Raw genomic sequence first — 19,463 nt, forward strand, 5'->3', positions numbered from 1 at the left:
ACGCAGTTTGAGCTTGTCCAGGAAGTGACATTTCAGGTTAGCTCAGTGCTGCCCCCTCTCATTTAGTATCTCAGGTTGAAGGCCGACCGGGGTACTGCAAGCTGCAATTAGCAACTAAAACAAGGCAACAGTAAACATGTAGTCCCCCACGAATGATGCAGTGTCCCTCTTGGGCCAATCAATGTAATTTTGTAAATGATTGATCTGTATGGCAAGACTCATCATTCACCCGTTTAGTCAAAATCGGTCAAGTGGTGTCTGAGATGCCGCGTGTGACTAATGTACGTACAGTTGATTACTACAGCGCACCCTTTGGCCAATCAGTGTAATTTTGGAAATGGCAGATCTCTATGGCAAGACGCATCATTCACCCAAGCTTAGTCAAAATCGGGCCAGTGGTGTCTGGTAAATCGTATGGTTTAGCTAGACTCATATCCCTGAGCATGTGTGCCAAATGTAATCACTCTGAGTCAAACAGATCAAGAGATATAAACATGTGCCTGTTATAGCGCCACCGTATGGTCGATATGAATGTTCTTGCATATGTTGAGTTTAAACAGTTTGCAACATGTATACCAAATATTGTTACAATACGGATATCCTTGACTGATTTATATGCATTTATGTGCCAGACCACGCCCATGTGAATGTTTATGGGTCAATAGCGGCTGTGTTGTTTTAGGTACTAGTCTGGAAGGGTTGCGTTGAGAGACCTTTGTCCAATGATGCCACATATCAAGGTTTGTGCAGATCGGTCATTCGGTGCCAGAGGAGTAGCTTTTTAAGTGTTCTTCACGAAATTCTAAATGGTGGAAATCCATCTTGGCGGACCTTATGGCCCTGAGGCAAATTTGTTCCATGTGAGGAGAGAGACCTATGTACCGAATTGCATGACTTTAGGTCAAATGGGGTTAGAGGCGTGACCTTTCAAAGATTGTAGTTTCAATCGCTTGGTATAGTGCCACCATCTGGCCAATCAGTGTAATTTTGTAAATGCCGGATCTTTATGGCAAGACACATCATCCACCCAAGTTTCGTCAAAATCTGGCCAGTGCTGTTTGAGAAATTGTGTGTGACGAACATACTAACGGACGGAGACAGATCCAGAGTCCCCGCTCCGATTTTGTCATGGGCGGTCAGTTATCCTTTTAACTTCTTCTGTGTGCTATTTTTTTTTGTTTTATGGTTAAAAGGATATACATCTGGTGTAATAGAAGCAATTATTGGTACCATGATTGTCTTCAGGGAAAAAATCCATATACACGAAGATTGCCTGTTTTCTGCAAACATTGCCTGCAGTATCGCGGTCGGCCTTTAACTTTGTGGCTTCAATGAGAGGGGGCAGTCGTTTTCCCCTGGTTTGGTGGCTCACAAGAACATAAAAAAGGTTCAATGCCTCAATGCAAAGTTTTGGAACCACTGATTTTAGAGTCCCATTGACATCTGTACTTTTCCATGTTGATGTTTTTCTATGCAGGAAGTCTTTATGGTGTCCATTAAACAGAACCTCTATGTGGTACCCTGTCGCAACAACCTTTGATTAGCATCACTGTCCTTTTAGTTGTGAATGTCAGGGAGTGTTTATCGGAAATACAAAATGAGAGTCATATAAACTATCAAGTCTACAAGCTGCTACAGGACATTGTGTCATCTTGTTATTATGTCATCTTCAGAGATTATTTTATTACAATATAGCTATACAATACAATACCAAAACAATTAATACATATTCATTGTATTTTGTAGCTATAACTTTAATTTATGAAATATGATGATTGAAGTGCTTGAACTTTATAGCCATAATTCAGTGTGATTCTCCTGTTCTCTTTGTTAATTGTGCTGATGTCTCTCCCAGTCTCCAGTGTTTCATTGTATACTTACTGTCAATTTGCTTATAATCACTTAAGTCTTTGTGAATCCAGGTTTCTTGTTCTGTAGTAGAACAACCCAAATGAAAATAATTATAATTAAAGGGTGAAAGGAAATATGTTGGTACATGACTGTGAATGTTCTTTCAGATTAAACATATTTATGTGTGGAATTGTGTGGGCTAAAATATCTGATATATTTGATAAACAACAGTATATAAATCAATTTTGGTTTGTTAGTACAGTATTGCATAATTTCAAATAAAGGCCTTTTGGCACCTAGAGTGAGCTCCAAAAGTATTGGGACAGTGACATTTTTTGTTGTTGTTTTGGCTCTGTACTCCATCACTTTGGATTTGAAATGATACAAAGTGCAGACTGTCAGCTTTAATTTAAGGGTATTTTCATCCATATCAGGAGAACCGTTTAGAAATTACAGTGCTTTTTTTACATAGTCCCCCATTTTAAGGGTACCAAAAGTATTGGGACAAATTCACTCATGTGTATCCAAGTAGTTAAAAGATTAGTATTTGGTCCCATTTTCATAGCACACCATTTTTTACATCAAGCTTGTGACTCTACAAACTTATTGGATGCATTTGCTGTATGTTTTGGTTGTGTTGCAGATAATTTTGTGCCCAATAGAAATGAATGGTAAATAATGTATTTTGTCATTTTGGAGTCACTTTTATTGTAAATAAGAATAAAATATGTTTCTAAACACTTCTACATTAATGTGGACGCTACCATGTTTACGGTAACACAACCAAAACAAACAGCAAATGCATCGATCAAGTTTGTAGAGTTACAAACTTGATGTAATCATTGCATGCTAGGAATATAGGACCAAATACTAAACTGTTCATTACATTAATACACATATGTGAATTTGTCCCCTAAAATGGGGGGACTATGCACAAAAAGTGTTGTTATTTCTAAACTGCTCACCCAATATGAATAAAAATACCCTCAAATAAAGCTGACATCATCATGTATCATTTCAAATCCAAATTAGTAGGTGCCAGGCGCACCGGTTTGAGTGTGTCAAGAACTGCAACGCTGCTGGGTTTTTCACGCTCAACAGTTTCCTGTGTGTTTCAAGAATGGTCCACCACCCAAAGGACTTCAAGCCAATTTCACACAACTGTGGGAAGCATTTGAGTCAACATGGGCCAGCATCCCTGTGGAATGCTTGACACCTTGTAGTCCATACCCCGACGAATTGAGGTTGTTCTGAGGGCAAAAGGGGGTGCAACTCAATATTAGGAAGGTGTTCCTAATGTTTTGTACACTCAGTGTATACTCTCATTAATACCTTCACTTTCATGAAGTATCTTATATTATTGTAGAAAAAGAAGGAAGGGGGAAGCACTGCTAGGGTAGACAATAGTAGGTCTTTGTAGATAGAAGGTGCTCTTTGGTAAAATGGGTAAATTGGGCATCAAAAAGAAAGGAGGAGCAAGGCACTCATATAATTAGAATGCCTTTATTTGTATGGCATGTTCAATGGAACAAAGATTTTTAAAAAGTGTATTTATCAGGGGGTCCTGCAGCACCATCATCACCCCTACATCCTGCAGCTATGTCTCACTGTCCATTTACCCAGCATGCTCCTGTCATTGATATTGTCTGAGCCTGCCGGCAGACGCACAGGATGAGCTTTTAAATAGTTTTTATCATGTTTTTAATTAATCTAATAAAATCAATAAAATCAATCAATCCATCACTCAGCTTTCTTAGCCTAGCATTTTTGTATACCAATACCAATGCATCATTGCACTCTAACCTCTGAATCCCTAATCAGCCCCTAGTACCTCCCCCCTAGGTACTTGTGTAGATCTGAGAGGATTGGATAGGTGTAAGAAATATGGTGGCAGCTCCATCTTGCCCTCTGATAGGCCAGGTGGAATATTTGCCATGTTACGGACACCTATCCAATCCTCTCAGATCTACATAAGTGCCTTGCATCTAGAATCTAGATGGTAGGGGCTGGGGGTTGATTTGAGAGTAGAATACTTTTCACTAGGTATCTGGACGAAGGCAAACATGACTTCCTTCTCATGATGTGAGCGTGTTTCGGTTCATGGGCCCTATTCACCTAATCTCTTTTCATGTATCTGGATGGTAAGCATCTTGTTATGAGGAAGATGACAATTGAGTTGGTTAGCTAGGGCGATAATTGTGAAGACAGATGCTCTTTTAACGGTTTTCAGAACACATCTGCAGCCTAACACTGCAGTATAGACTGCAGCTGGAGCATGTTCCCTGCTATTTCCTTAGGTGACAGTGCCATCTGCTGGGCGGATGGTGTACTACTAGCTGTTTCAACTGCAGAGTCATTGAAACGGTTGGCCAGCGCCTTGTTGTGCTGTCCTGTGTTATACAGGCAACGCTGTTTTCCTGAGAGTGATGTGTTGTGTAGTTTTTTGTCATGTCATATTTTGTTGGGTACAGGGTTAACTGCAGTCTAACTAACTGATAGTGACCGTATGGTTAACAACTATGACTGTGTTGTGTTATCTTATATTGTCTTGTGTTCTTTTTATGTTATATTATCTTACTGAACGATGATAACAGTAAGATCATCCACTATAAGCAGCTTGCCGTGGTTATGTAATGTTGTGTCGTGTTATGTTGTGGTTATGTTACTGACTGATCATGACCGAAAGGTCGGTCATCCACTAAATCAAATCACATTTTATTTGTCACATGCTTCGTAAACAACAAGTGTAGACTAAAAGTGAAATGCTTACTAATGGGTCCTTTCCAACAATGCAGAGTTAAAGATAAAGATACAAAATAAAATACAAAATAGAAATAGTGACACAAGGAATAAATCCTCATTATTTTTTTTGTGTGTTCTCTGTTAAATGTTTTCTCAGCCTACATGTTCACATGTTCTATGCATGTAATGTATACAATAGCTATGTAGTCATACTATGACTCTCCCATATCCATGGGCTGTCCACCACTTTCATATGATATGTCTGCTAAAATGTTTTATCTGGTTCTTCAATGATAGACGGAACAGACAAGGTAACTTTGATTCTATAAGTAAAGGCCAACAAAATCCAATTTATTACATGGAATGTACACAGGCTCCACGATGGCAAGAAAAAGCATAAGGTTCTTGAAAATGTAAAGAGATTGTCAGCAGATTTGGTTTTCCTGCAAGAGTTTGAAAAATATATTTTAAAAAATGGAATATTTAAAGAGGACTTGGTTGGAAAGGCCTATGCTGCCACCTACTGTAGTAAGAGCAGACGTGTTGGCATCCTGATAAACAAGAATACACCCTTTTCCCTTATATCCCAGGACATGGACCAAGAAGGCTATTTTCTCATTTTGAATTGTACCTTACATGCTGAAAAATACATACTGCTTTCATTGTATATCCCCCCAGGGGCAAATCTCAGATTTATTTTGTGAAGTTTTGGTCCCATGTTTCATGAGCTGAAATAAAAGATCCCAGAAATGTTCCATACACACAAAAAGCTTATTTCTCAAAACTTTTGTGCACAATTTTGTTTACATCCCTGTTAGTGAGCATTTCTCCTTTGCCAAGATAATACATCCACCTGACAGGTGTGGCATATCAAGAAGCTGATTAAACAGCATGATCATTACACAGGTGCACCTTGTGTGGGGGACAATAAAAGGCCACTCTAAAATATGCATTTCTGTCACACAACACAATGCCACAAATGTGTGCAATTGACATGCTGATTGCAGGAATGTCGACCAGAGCTGTTGCCAGATAATTTAATGTTCATTTCTCTACCCATAAGCCGCCCCCAACGTTGTTTTAGAGCATTTGGCAGTACATCCAACCGGCATCACAAATGCAGACCACGTGTATTGCGACATTTGGGTAAGTGGTTTGCTGATGTCAACGTTGTGAACAGAGTGCCCCATGGTAGCGGTGGGGTTATGGTATGGGCAGGCATAAGCTATGGACAATGAACCAAGTTGCATTTTATCGATGACAATTTGATTGCACAGAGATACCGTGATGAGATCCTTAGGTCCATTGTCATGCCATTCAGCCACCATCACCTCATATTTCAGCATGATAATGCACGGCCCCATGTCGCAAGGATCTGTACACAATTCCTGGAAGCTGAAAATGTCCCAGTTCTTCCATGGCCTGCATACTCATCAGACCTGTCACCCATTGAGCATGTTTGGGACGCTCTGGATCGACGTGTACAACAGCGTGTTCCCAGTATCCAGCAACTTCGCACAGCCATTAAAGAGGAGTGGGACAACATTCCACAGGCCACAATCAATAGCCTGATTAACTCTATGCGAAGGAGATGTGTCGCGCTGCACACCAGATACTGACAGGTTTTCTGATCCATGCCCTACCTTTTTTTAAAGGTATCTGTCACCAACAGATGCATATCTATATTCCCAGTCATATGAAATCCATAGATTAGGGCCTAATGTATTTATGTCAATTGACTGATTTCCTTGTATGAACTGTAACTCAGTAAAATCTTTGAAATTGTTGTATGTTGCATTCATATTTTTGTTCAGTGTATATTAGATCAAATCCAGACAGGAACTATTATCTTAGCAGGAGCGCTAAATCACATATTCGGCAAGTTAGACAGACATATTACATTTTTACATTTACGACATTTAGCAGACGCTCTTATCCAGAGTAACTTACAAGCGCAATTAGGCTTAATTGCAGTTCTTGACACACTCAAACCGGTGTGCCTGGCACCTACTTCTTTGGCATATCAACAGATTTTTCACCTATTCGGCTCTAGGATTCGCACGAGCAATCTTTCGGTTACTGGCCCAACGCTCTTAGCCGCTAGGCAAGTTGCCGCCCAACTACAGAAGACTACTCCTTTTTTTCTTAAAGCAAGAAAAGCTATTCAAGAAAAAATGCACTCAACAATTTATTGGATTCAAAAATCCATGACATAGTGATATCGGATCATTCTCCTTTACCATGCTTAATTATACGAACAGAAAATACACTATGTGACAGAATATGAAGAATGAACAGAACACATCTTCAAGACCCGAAATGTATTAAATACATAAACAAAACATTTAAACCTTTACCATTACAAATCTAGACATAGCGCACAGAGAAAAGGCGACCCCTGACATACAGCACCAGTCAAAGGTTTAGACACACCTACACATTCAAGGGTTTTTCTTTTTTTAAACAATTTTCTACATTGTAGAATAATAGTGAAGACATCAAAACTATGAAATAACACATATGGAATCATGTAGTAACCAAAAAAGTGTTAAACAAATCAAAATATATTTTAGATTCTTCAAAGTAGCCACCCTTTGCCTTGATGACGGCTTTGCACACTCTTGGCATTCTCTCAACCAGCTTCATGAGGTAGTCACCTTGAATGCATTTCAATTAACAGGTGTGCCTTGTTAAAAGATATTTCCTTAATGCGTTTGAGTCAATCAGTTGTGTTGGTAGGGGTGGTATACAGAATATAGCCCTATTTGGTAAAAGACCAAGTCCATATTATGGCAAGAAACGCTCAAATAAGCAAAGAGATTACTTTAAGACATGAAGTTCAGTAAATCCGGAAAATTTCAAGAACTTTTAAAGTTTCTTCAAGTGCAGTCGCAAAAACCATAAAGCGCTATGATGAAACTGGCTCTCATGAGGACCACCACAGGAAAGGAAGACCCAGAGTCACCTCTGCTGCAGAGGATAAGTTCATTAGAGTTACCAGCCTCAGAAATTGCAGCCCAAATAAATGCTTCATAGAGTTCAAGTAACAGACACATCTCAACATCAACTGTTCAGAGGAGACTGCGTGAATCAGGCCTTCATTGACGAATTGCTGCAAAGAAACCACTACTAAAGGACACCAATAATAAGAAGAGACTTGCTTGGGCCAAGAAACACGAGCAATGGACATTAAACCGGTGGAAGTCTGTCATTTGTTCTGATGAGTCCAAATTTGAGATTTTTGGTTCCAACCGCCGTATCTTTGTGAAATGCAGAGTAGGTGAACATAAGATCTCCGCATGTGTGGTTCCCACTGTGAAGCATGGAGGAGGAGGTGTGATGGTGTGGGGGTGCTTTGCTGGTGACACTGTCAGTGATTTATTTAGAATTCAAGGCACACTTAACCAGCATGGCTACCACAGCATTCTGCAGCGATACACCATCCCATCTTGTTTGCGCTTAGTGGGACTATCATTTGTTATTCAACAGGACAATGACCCTAAACACACCTCCAGGCTGTGTAAGGGCTATTTGACCAAGGAGAGTGATGGAGCGCTGCATCAGATGACCTGGCATCCACAATCACCCAACCTCAACCCAATTGAGATGGTTTGGGATAAGTTGGACCGCAGAGTTAAAGAAAAGCAGCCAACAAGTGCTCAACATATGTGGGAACTCCTTCAAGACTGTTGGAAAAGCATTCCTCATTAAGCTGGTTGAAGAATGCCAAGAGTGTGCAAAGCTGTCTTCAAGGCAAAGGGTGGCTACTTTGAAGAATCTAAAATCTAAAATATATTTTGATTTGTTTAACACTTTTTTGGTTACTACATGATTCCATATGTGTTAATTCATGGTTTTGATGTCTACACTATTTTTCTACAATGTAGAAAATACAGTGCCTTGCAAAAGTATTCATACCCCTTGGCGTTTTTCGTATTTTGATGCATTACAACCTGTAATTTAAATGGATTTTTATTTGGATTTCATGTAATGGACATACACAAAATAGTCCAAATTGGTGAAGTGAAATGAAAATAATTACTTGTTTCAAACAATTCAAAAAAATAAATAACGGAAAAGTTGTACTTGCATATGTATTCACCCCCTTTGCTATGAAGACCCTAAATAAGATCTGGTGCAACCAATTATCTAAAGAAGTCACATAATTAGTTAAATAAAGTCCACCTGTGTGCAATCTAAATGTCACATGATCTCAGTATATATACACCTGTTCTGAAAGGCCCCATAGTCTGCAACACCACTAAGCAAGGGGCTCCACCAAGCAAGCGGCACCATGAAGACCAAGGAGCTCTCCAAACAGGTTAGGGACAAAGTTGTGGAGAAGTACAGATCAGGGTTGGGTTAAAATGTTTTATCAGCAACGTTGAACATCCCACGGAGCACCATTAAATCCATTATTAAAAAATGGAACGAACATGCCAAGAGAGGGCCGTCCACCAAAACTCACAGACCAGGCAAGGGGGGCATTAATCAGAGAGGCAACAAAGAGACCAAAGATAACCCTGAAGGAGCTGCAAAGCTCCACAGCGGAGATTGGTGTATCTGTCCATAGGACCACTTTAAGCCGTATACTCCAAAGAGCTGGTCTTTACGGAAGAGTGGACAGAAAAAAGCCAATACTTAAAGAAAAAAATAAGCAAACACGTTTGGTGTTCGCCAAAAAGCATGTGGGAGACTTCCCAAACATATGGAAGAAGGTACTCTGGTCAGATAAGACTAAAATTGAGCTTTTTGTCCGTCAAGGAAAACGCTAATTCTGGCGCAAACCCAACACCTCTCATCACCCCGAGAATACCATCCCCAGCATCATGCTGTGTGGATGTTTTTCATCGGCAGGGACTGGGAAACTAGTCAGAATTGAAGGAATGATTGATGGGGGGGGGGGGGGTTATAGTTATGCACGCTCAAGTTTTCAGTTTTTCAGTTTTTCTTGTCTTATTTCTTGTTTGTTTCACAAAAAAAAATAGTTTGCATCTTCAAAGTGGTAGGAATGTTGTGTAAATCAAATTATACAAACCCCAAAAAAATCCATTTTAATTCCAGGTTGAAAGGCAACAAAATCCAAGCGGTGTGAATACTTTCACAAGCCACTGTATGTCACGCCCTGACTCTGGGGACCTGTATTTGTTGAGTCAGGGTGTGTATTTTCTGTGTAGTATGTTCTGTTACATTTTCTATGTTTAGATCTAGATCGTGTAGATCTATGTTGGCCGGTGTGGTTCCCAATCAGAGGCAGCTGTAGCTCGTTGTCTCTGATTGGGGACCATACTTAGGTAGCCTATTGGCACTAGTGGGTTGTGGTATCTTGTTCCGTGATAGGTATGTTTGTTTTGTGTACCTTGGACTTCACGTTTCGTTTGTTGTTTTGTCATTGTGTTTATTCTGAAAAATAAACATGTACGCATATCACGCTGCGCCTTGGTCCGTCCCGTCTGTAAACGAACGTGACACTGTAGTAAACATAAAGAAAAACCCTTGACTGAGTTGGTGTGTCCAAACTTTTGACTGGTACTGTAATTTGGGATGCTTGTAAGGCGGAATGATAATCTCATACTCTGCAAAAGTTCGAAATTAAAATTAAAGAAAAATAAATCACTATCTTAGAAAAGCCCATAAAATAATATTGATAAGGTAAAGAAGAAAACAAAATTTCTGAATTCATGCAGGAATATGATATTTTACTTTTGAAGAGAGCCAACAACTACAGGTTAAACTCAATGCATTGTTTAATCTACATCATACAGGCCATATTTCTGTATTTTGAAAATTACATATCTTGAAAACTTGATTACTGACATGCAAAACATTTTGGGACTATATCAATAATGGACTAATGAAACAAATACAAAAAAATAGTTTTTGGGTGGAGTTTTCCTTTAAGATTCTGGGACAAAGTAGGGTCCCTATTTACTCAGATGACAACACAAAATTCAGTGCTTCCTAGTTCTATGTATCAAACAGCTATCTCAGTTATATTAAAACCGGGAAAATCTGGAGAGTCCTCTGCAGATTACAGACCCATTAATTTAATAAATTGCAACAATAAAACTCATAAGCAATAGAATGGCAAAAGTCTTACCAGACTTGATACATATTAATCAAACAGGGTTTATTAAAAATAGACACTTATAAACAAATACAAGAACATGTTTCAGTATAATACAATACGCTAAAAAACAAGATTAACACTGAGTGTACAAAACATTAGGAACACCTTTCCATGACACAGACTGACCAGGTGAATCGAGATGATTGCTATGATCCCTTTTGATGTCACCTATTAAATCCACTTCAATCAGTATAGATGAAGGGGAGGAGACAGGTTAAATAATATTTTTTATATTTAAGTCTTGAAACAATTGAGACATGGATTGTGTATGTGTGCCATTCAGAGTGCCTTTGAATGGGGTAAGGTAGTAGGTGCCAGTGTATTTGAGTGTACCGGTTTGAGTGTATAAAAAACTGTAACAGTTTCCCGTGTGTATCAAGAATGGACCACCACCCAAAGGACATCCAGCCAACTTGACACAACTGTGGGAAGCATTGGAATCAACATGTGGAACGCTTTCGACACCTTGTAGAGTCCATGCCCCGACGATTTTTGGCTTTTCTGAGGGCAAAATGTGGGCGCAACTCAATAGTAGGAAGGTGTTCTTAATGTTTTGTACACTCAGTGTAGACTTTTTGATGCCGAAAAGGCTTTCAAACATATTGAATGGCCCTTTCTATTACAGTTGAAATAATACATTTAATAAGAATTATTATATAAATGTCCTAAAGCAGAAATATACACAAATAATACATTATCTGATGCTTTATTTGCTTTAGAAAGGGGCACAAGACAGGGATGCCCTCTCTCCCCCCTCCTGTTTGCACTTGCAATTGAACCGCTTGCAGAAATAATTAGACAGCATCCAAACGTAGCAGGTATCAGTATTGGTATAAACTAAACTTATTTGCCGACGATCTCCTGAGAAATATTGAAAACGCAATGCCCCCCTTCTTAAAAATAATTCATCTCAGGATATAAAATAAATGTGAAAAAACCCCTGAAATAATGGCAATATGAAAAATAAAAATAATAACTCATGATTTACAGCAATCCTTTAAGTGGACCACAAAAAATATTCAATACTTAGGATACTTTATGTGACAACAAATATATAAAGATAACTTTATCCCATTGTTCCAGTTAATTAGATCTGCTTTCATGTTGTTGAGTAATCTTCCTATAAATCTTACAGGTAGAATAAACCTTTTTAGAATTAAAGTTTTTTAAATATTTATTTTCGGTAATACCAACTACTCCACCGCAAAACATTCTTTAAAAAAGTATACTCGTTCAAAACAGAATTTATATGGGAAAATAAAGCTCATAGAATAAAAAGGAACGTTTTAGCTCTTCCTAAATCTGAGGGTGGTTTTAACCTTCCGGTCTTGGAATTGTATCAACTCACTTCCCAAGGCTTTTATTTGAGACATATTGTTAAATGCACTATGCTCGTCTAACATCTCATTCCAAAATCATGGGCATTAATATGGAGTTGGTCCCCCCTTTGCTGCTATAACAACCTCCACTCTTCTGGGAAGGCTTTCCACTAGATGTTGGAACATTGCTGTGGGGACTTGGTGAGCATTAGTGAGGTTGGGCACTGATGTTGGGTGATTAGGCCTGGCTTGCAATTTATCCCAAAGGTGTTCGATGAGGTTGAGGTCAAGGCTCTGTGCAGGCCAGTCAATTTCTTCCACACCGATCTTGACATACCATTTCTGTATGGACCTCGCTTTGTGCATGGGGGTATTGTATGAAAAATGTACAGTATGCACTCACTAACTGTAAGTCGCTCTGGAGAAGAGCGTCTCCTAAATGACTAAAATGTAAAATGTAATTGTCATGCTGAAACAGGAAAGGGCCTTCCCCAAACTGTTGCCACAAAGTTGGAAGCACAGAATCGTCTAGAATGTCATTGTATGCTGTAGCGTAAAATGTTTCCTTCACTGGAACTAAGGGGCCTAGCCCGAACCATGAAAAACAGCCCCATACCATTATTCCTCCATCAAACTTTACAGTTGGCACTATTGGGGCAGGTAGCGTTCTCCTGGCATCCGCCAAACCCAGATTCGTCCGTTGGACTGCCAGATGGTGAAGCGTGATTCATCACTCCAGAGAACGCGTTTCCACTGCTCCAGAGTCCATTGATGGCGAGCTTTACACCACTCCAGCTGACACTTGGCATTGTGCATGATGATCTTAGGCTTTTGTGCGGCTGCTCGGCCATGGAAACCCATTTCATTAAGCTCCCGAAGAACAGTTATTGTGCTGACGTTGCTTCCAGAAGCAGTTTGGAACTCGGTAGTGAGTGTTGCAACCGAGGACATGCGATTTTTAAGCGCTTCAGCACTCGGTGGTCCCGTTCTGTGAGCTTGTGTGCCCTACCACTTCACGGCTGAGCCGTTGTTGCTCCTAGACGTTTCCACTTCACAATATCCGCACTTACAGTTGACCGGGGCAGCTCTAGCAGGGCAGAAATTTTACGAACTGACGGTGCCACGTTGAAAGTCACTGAGCTCTTCAGTAAGGACATTCTACTGCCAATATTTGTCTATGAAGATTGCATGGCTGTGTGCTCTATTTTATATACCTGACAGCAACGGGTGTGGTTGAAATAGCCGAATCCACTCATTTGAAGGGGTGTCCACATACTTTTGTATATATTGTGTACATACCCACACATGTCCACCGCGCGACACACACACACATAATTTGCCCTCTCCTCTCCTATCAAAGCATCCAACATCTAGAACCCCTCACTAGTTAAACCACACTGCAATACTTTCGGGTAAGATTTCCGCTAATTGGCTAGTGTACTCCTATTAATACTGCTGGCTGTGCAGGGTCGTATTACCCCTTAACAAGGGGCCTCGTTAGTCAGAGAATTAACCCATTAAAAGACATGGGATCATCATTTGTCTCTACAACAGGGCTTCACAGTTGACGGCGTGTGTATGGGGGTTGTGTGTATGGGGGTTGTGTGCACTGTCGATAACGAGCGTTTGGGGGGGGGGCAGCGAGAGAGAGAGAGCACCGTGAATTGGCAGCCCATGGGACGTCTACCTACTCACACATTTCAGTCTCTCGATGATGGAGTGATCTCCCTGGCACATGGTCCTGTAGGGAGGAGAAGAAAAAAGACATCAGCCCTCTTTTTCACTCAATCATCTCCTTTGATTTCTATTTTCTTTTCCCTTTTTTCTCCTCTTTGGCCATCCCCTCTTCTTTGTACACTTAGCTCAGAACTGGCTCATCAAAGCTTTCTTTTCAAATTTCTGCCCTGCGTGTGGGATGTGATATTTTTTTGTGCCTCTTAATCGCCTTTTAAGAGTGAGATGAGGGACCAGTTGTTTTTAGCCTGGCCATTGTAATTTGCTTGTCTCTTGGCAAAGGCGCGTGTCCATTGCTTATTTAGAGCTTAATTGAGGCAATTTGGCAATTAGGGAAGGAGTGTGTGAGAGTGTGTGAGAGCAGAGATTACCTGTAATTAAAGTACATGATGGCTTGGCCCCCTCCTGAGGAAATGTTGCCTTCGAAGCCGGGTAACAGAGGCATCACTACGTACACCGGGAACCATACACATGTATGGACACACACGTGTGGACACACAGACACACACACACACATTGTGCACCCACATGTGAACACGCATCATGAACACACATCATAAACACACATATGCAAACACACACATGCATGAACACATGTAACGTACAATACACACGTGCGCACACACACACAGACACACATCTGTACGCTCGTAGATCCTCTCTGTCAATGCATCTCCAATGCTGTTGTGAATGGTTCTGTCTGCACAGCTGGTAAAAAAATTATTCTGGAAGAGATGCACAGATTATGTACCAAATGAGATTGACTGATGAAGGGCTGAAACATTACTTATTGTATCAGAGGCAGTCAATGTGGGGTGGATGAGGGTAAACTCATCAACTAACTGTGCTCTTAATGTTCTATAATCCTACTAAGCTATGTCTAAGAAGCTCATACCAAGGATCATTTTGATATTTGATTTAGAATTTTAAGACCCTTGGAAGTATAAAAACATAGTTGCCTCCATCATTCTTAACTGGAAGAAGTTTGGAACCACCAAGACTCTTCCTCGAGCTGGCCGCCCGGCCAAACTGAGCAATCGGGGGAGAAGGGCCTTGGTCAGGGAGGTGACCAAGAACCCAATGGTCACTCTGACAGAGCTCCAGAGTTCCTCTGTGGAGATGGGAGTATCTACCAGAAGGACAACCATCTCTGCAGGACTCCACCAATCAGGCCTTTATGGTAGAGTGGCCAAACGGAAGCCACTCCTCAGTAAAAGGCACATGACAGCCCGCTTGGAGTTTGCCAAAAGGCACCTAAAGGACTCTCAGACCATGGTAAACAAGATTCTCTGGTCTGAGGAAACCAAGATTGAACTCTTTGGCCTGAATGTCAAGCGAAAGATGAATGGAGCAAAGTACAGAGAGATCCTTGATAAAAACCTGCTCCAGAGCGCTCAGGACCTCAGACTGTGGCGAAGGTTCACCTTCCAACAGGACAACGACCCTAAGCACGCAGCCAAGACAATGCAGGAGTGGCTTTGGGACAAGCCTCTGAATGTCCTTGAGTGGCCCAGCCAGAGCCCGGCCTTGAACCCGAACGAACATCTCTGGAGAGACCTGGAAATAGCTGTGCAGCGACGCTCCCCATCCAACCTGACAGAGCTTGAGAGGATCTGCAGAGAAGAATGGGAGAAACTCCACAAATACAGGTGTGCCAAGCTTGTAGTATCATACCCAAGAAGACTTTAGGCTGTAATCACTGCCAAAGGTGATTCGACAAAGTACTGAGTAAAGGGTCTGAATACTTATGTAAATGTGTTATTTCCGTTTTTAAAAAACCTGTTTTTGCTTTGTCATTATGGGGTATTGTGTGTAGATTGATGAGGATTTTTGTATTTTTATATTAATTTTAGAATAAGGCTGTAACGTAACAAAATGTGGAAAAAGTAAAGGAGTCTGAATACTTTCAAAATGCATTGTATATACTTCCATAAATTTTTTCAACTGGTACTGGGGGACCTACAGACGAGTCTTGTGAGGCCTGTGGGAGTTCTAGAGCAAAACAACTGACATGTACGTGTTCGTGAGAGTCTCACCTTTACACAGAGGCTGTGTAGCCCAAACTGTTCGGACACTACAGTCAGAAGTTGGCAGATCGGATGTACCGACTTCAGACGAGTCCCAAGATGCTTGTGGGGGTCGTAGAGCAAAACAGAGAACACCATCGTGTTCGTGAGTGTTTCATCTTTCCATATAGGGGTCAAAATAGGACAAACCGTTCGGACGCTACAGACTATTTTGTGAGAAGACCGATTTTCGGGATGTCTCATGGTCTGACAAACACCGCTCTAGCTCTGTCACCTTTCACCGCAGATGCGGAAGTGTTACATAGGTGGATGCGGTGGATTGAGACTCATCCAATGCAAAACATCGACCTTACGGGATTATTAAAAGTGACAATGCTTGAATTTCATTTATTACCTCACCAACATTTCACTTCATTTATCAGAAGCTATATTCTCATGTTCTGTCATTTTCAAAACATTGATTTAATATTGTTTTTTTTTTCTTTCTGCAAATTTGTGTCCTGATAAATAATGTGGTGGTGGTGCAAATTAGCCGTCTGTATCTCGTGTCAACATTCACCACAGGACCGAGGCTAATCCCGGGCCTGTGTTTTTAAACAGATGGTTACTAGTACAATAAAAAGTAGCAAATTATTTTAGCAGCGGGCGTCTCAGGCAATTAACAACTGGCATAATGTGTTGATTAAAAATCCATTCAGCCTCAATGAAGAGAGAAACTGTCACGTTCTCCACTTAGACTGTTGTTGGCACACATCCGAGAACCAGCTACTCAAACTATAGTGACCTCGACACAGAGAAAGCCACTGTGGTAGAGTTACCAAAGACTGATTTCAGATACTGTGTTTATTCGGTCTTTGTTTATCGAGGTCAGTCAAGTGTAGGTCTAGTTTGTTCTATGGAGAGACAAAGGAAAAGGATAAAGGGGTTAACACATTAAACAAACTGGGTTTTGGGTTGATTAGGGTCTGTGTGTTTTTTGAAGCACAGGTTGAATCCACCTTTTTCTAACTAAAATTCAACGACAGGCCACAATGCGTAACATGTTTAATGTTGAATTCACGTTAGTCGATAAAACTGGATGTTTGAGTGGATATCTGGTTAGAAGTTGTGTCAGATCGTTCTACTGTTCTATTGAGCACTGTAATTTGGATTAATTGCAAGTTATCTACCATTTACAAACTGTAACAGTTATAAGAGGTGTATCTTTCAGTTGGATGGTTATTGTGCATTGATTATGTTTTGGCAACAACTAATTTGTAGTTACAGACACAAACCGACAGACACAAACAGGGGATTATACTGTTGTGAGAATACTAGAAGTCTTTATAGTAACTGATACTGGGGCCCTGTGTGTAAGTGTTACAGGTCCCAGTTTTGAGACTGGTGCATCAGATAATAGTTCCTGTAACACAGGATAAATGATGAAACAGGAGGATGTGGCTTCTCTTTCTAAGGTTCTCTCAATTATTTTAAACATTCTCTCAAGGGCAAACTGTCTTTTTTTGTATTTTCATTGTATTTACATTTACCATTTTAGTCATTTAGCAGACGCTCTTATCCAGAGCGACTTACAGTTAGTGAGTGCATACATTTTTACACTGGCTTTTTTATACTTATAACTCATTAGAAGTTACTTTATACCCTTGCTCAAAATACATAAACCCAGTGTAAGAAGAGCTAATAGAAAGACAAGACTATTTCAAATAACATTAATGCTAATTATTGGAAAATGACTGAACAAGCTAGCATAGCGCTTACCGAAGCCAGCAACCAACTGACCAGAGCTATCAAACAGCTAACCAGAGCCAGCCAAAAGCTAACAGGAGCTAGCTAATAGCTAACCGGAGCTAGCTCTAAGCTAGTGGCTTTTCTAACATTTACGGTACAACAATTACAAAGTGCTTGAACATCACAGTTACAACATACAATTCTCTAAACCCTTAGGATATTGTCAGGAGTGTCTTTTTCAAAAATAATTATGTTTCTTCTAGAAGTTATACAATTACTATGTTGTTCAAAACCATTACATTCACTTCAACAGGCAAGTTACAAAACTATATTGTGGTATTCAGTGTATTTTTGTACTTTACTGACCTGAAACAGGAAATGTGGCTTCTCTTTCAAAGGTTCTCTCAATTATGAGAACACACAGGTGCAGTAACGCATATAGTCCCAGTGTGAAGCGAACACGTCTCACTGCCCCCTACTGGCCAACAGTAGTATAAGTGCATTGCAATGGCCAAACATTTACATTACATTTTACATTTTAGTCATTTAGCAGACGCTCTTATCCAGAGTGACTTATAGTTAGAGAGTGCATCCTTTTTTTTTTTTATACTGTGGAGGACTGACATTTCAGTAAAAGCATTCTTCCCCAATACAAAGAAACAATACATAAACACAAATGTGACCATACATTTTGTGTGCGTCACCTAAGCTTATACACACAGTTACTGTATATCTGATACGGCTTCATATTCATATCTCTGATTACATTATTTTCACTTTGAAATTGTGCTTTCTTTGTGAGACCAATGAATGGAGAAAATGACTTCGGGCCTTGTTCCCTGATCAGCAGTAGTCAATTGCCACCCCAATTGACTACCCGGGGCAACCCAATGCAATTTCACTTTGTCTTTGAGCCAGAAATTTCTCATTTTCAAACACGTAATCAGGGCCATTCATCTGGCTGTGGTCACCGTTTTCTCTTTTTTCTCTCTCTTTCTCCCGTCCACACCTGGCTTCTCCCTTTCTTTAATTACTCGGGGAAAAAACGCTACTCCTCTGATCCCCAGCCAATATAACTGCCGTTATTCTAAAGGAAACCATACAGGCTCAAACCAATTCAATTACCCGACAATCAAAGTAGAAAGGGCCTCTAATTGCCCTGAAATGGGAGCGAGGAAAAAATGGTGGTGGCGGTTGTGTGGGTGAGCGAGAGCAGGGCACAAAGACTAACTGCAGGGGGTGCTAAACTCAAACTAATAAATATATCCCTCTATTGGAGAATAACTGGAGAAGGACTGGAGAACTCGGAGCCGTATGAATAAAATCGCCAACCTTATAGGTCACTCAGATAGCGTATGTTTGTCCCTGACTGCAGCACTTAAGCTATATTTAGTTCATAATTTCATGTTTCTCGACTATGCTTTATGCGAAATTACCGTGCTATTATTTCAAAACTGAAATGGTGTGTATGTATGAATGCAGAGTGTGAAAAGGATAATTGATGTGGCATTTGAAAAGGTAATGTATTATGCATTACCTTAAGCTTTTGGAAAGTTGTAAACAACAAAATAAATGATAGTTGCCTGTAAATGAAATAAGAAATGTGATGTGAACTATCATAAGGTATTGAGAAGAAGAAAAATATATTATATGTAACTAGAAACAAACAGTATGTAAAGGAACAATGTTATTTTCTCTTACCTTTGTAAAACTCCATCTCTGAATGAAATGCCTAGCGACATCTCGGGTGGCTCTGCCCTGCACTGCCACCCCAACACAATTCGGGGCATTTTATACCTGTCGATAAAGTCTTCAACACAAGCAAACAAACAAACAAGAACAAATCAACAACAGGTCACCAATAACTTTACAAAGTATACCACAAATAGGCCTACATGCACACACATACACAATAGAGTCTGGTTGCATTGT

At 40.2% G+C, this 19,463-nt stretch overlaps 1 protein-coding gene across 3 annotated transcripts in view; it reads left to right on the forward strand.

Moving 5' to 3' along the window:
- The window catches only part of nalcn (sodium leak channel, non-selective), a 327,441-nt gene extending 325,403 nt beyond the window's left edge, over positions 1–2,038 (forward strand). For all 3 annotated transcript variants that reach the window (XM_041863638.1, XM_041863654.1, XM_041863648.1), the window contains one exon: positions 1–2,038. This exon is cut by the window's left edge and continues 622 nt beyond it. The gene's annotated coding sequence lies outside the window, so the exon portion shown is untranslated.
- The last annotated feature ends 17,425 nt before the right edge of the window (positions 2,039–19,463 follow it).

The sequence above is a fragment of the Coregonus clupeaformis genome, chromosome 40, assembly GCF_020615455.1.
Source record: "Coregonus clupeaformis isolate EN_2021a chromosome 40, ASM2061545v1, whole genome shotgun sequence".
NCBI lineage: Eukaryota > Metazoa > Chordata > Actinopteri > Salmoniformes > Salmonidae > Coregonus > Coregonus clupeaformis.